General features: G+C 40.1%; 1 non-coding gene across 1 annotated transcript; it reads right to left on the bottom strand.

Annotated features, from left to right (window-relative positions):
• Window positions 1–269: 269 nt before the first annotated feature.
• Window positions 270–354, bottom strand: TRNAG-UCC (transfer RNA glycine (anticodon UCC)). Its single transcript has one exon. It is a non-coding gene; the product is annotated as a tRNA-Gly (tRNA).
• Between the last annotated feature and the right edge of the window lie 869 nt (window positions 355–1,223).

The following is a 1,223-nucleotide window of genomic DNA, read 5'->3' as shown; positions in this document are numbered from 1 at the left end:
TGTGGCTGATACCACCAGACTGCTATCTAGATCAGTGTTAGCAGGTTATGCTCTCACCAACAGTGTGGGAGAGAAAGCAATTTTATAGTCTCTGGAAAACTTTGGAGAACATAAAACAATCAAACAAGTTGTTTTTTTTTTTAATGTTTTTTTTTAAATTTATTTTTAGGAGAGAGAGAGAGAGAGACAGCGTGAGCAGGGGAGGGTCAGAGAGGGAGGGAGTCACAGACTGAAACAGGCTCCAGGCTCTGAGCTGGCAGTCAGCACAGAGCCTGACGTGGGGCTCGAACCCACGAACCGCGAGATCATGACCCAAGCGGAAGTCGGACGCTCAACCGACTAAGCCACCCAGGCGCCCCAAACAAGTTGTTTTCTGATAGATATCAGATTTTTATTTTTTACACCCAGTTCCCCTTCTAGAAATTAATCTTATGGAAATAATTGCACAGGTGGACAAAGATCTATCATAAGGATGGCAAATACAGTGATACAATATTGAACAGGAGACCACTAAATGTCTAACAATAGGCAATTTGTTAAATGAATTATGATATGAAAGACTGTGTGCTTGGAGAAGAGAGATTTAATATGTCCCATAACCACCCAGCTCAGGGAATATTTGTTCAAAGAACATAAGCCCTAAAATCTAATGCTCTTAGTTCCAGCTGTCTTTGGACACTTCCATAAACTTAGCCCACAGGTAAGGGTTAAGAGCTAGCAAATGAGGCAACAGAATACAGGATTTCAAATTTATATTCCCAAATGTTTTCTTGTAATTTTCTTAAAAAGACAAAAACCCTACAGACAATTTGACCTCGGGATTTAAAAGGTGAGTATCAAAATCAATCAATAAAAATTAGGAAGATAAATGAACTCAGATGAAAGATATGAAAATTTTAAGTAGAAGTGGAAGCAGAAGTGTTTGGTAGTATATGTGACACTGTAATGGACACTCCCAGTTCTACTCAATATTTATTCCTGCCCTGTCATGCAGTGATGGGACTTTGGTTTTGTTTTGTTTTGTTTTCCTGATGGAAATCTACTAAGGCTGCATTTCTAGTGTTCTCTGCATCGTGCTGTGCGTCTATGACTAGGTTCTGGCAGATGCATACACAAAAGTGTGGTCAGCAACTTCTGGGAAGGCTAAGAAAGGGGGATGAACCATTAGCAAACTGATGCTTTTATCTTTCCTGTCTTCTACTTGCTGCTGCCCAGAAACAGGA

The sequence above is a fragment of the Crocuta crocuta genome, unplaced genomic scaffold, assembly GCF_008692635.1.
Source record: "Crocuta crocuta isolate KB4526 unplaced genomic scaffold, BGI_CrCroc_1.0 scaffold61, whole genome shotgun sequence".
NCBI lineage: Eukaryota > Metazoa > Chordata > Mammalia > Carnivora > Hyaenidae > Crocuta > Crocuta crocuta.
Note: the sequence above shows the minus strand (reverse complement) of the source record. Positions and strands in the feature narration are given on the sequence as shown.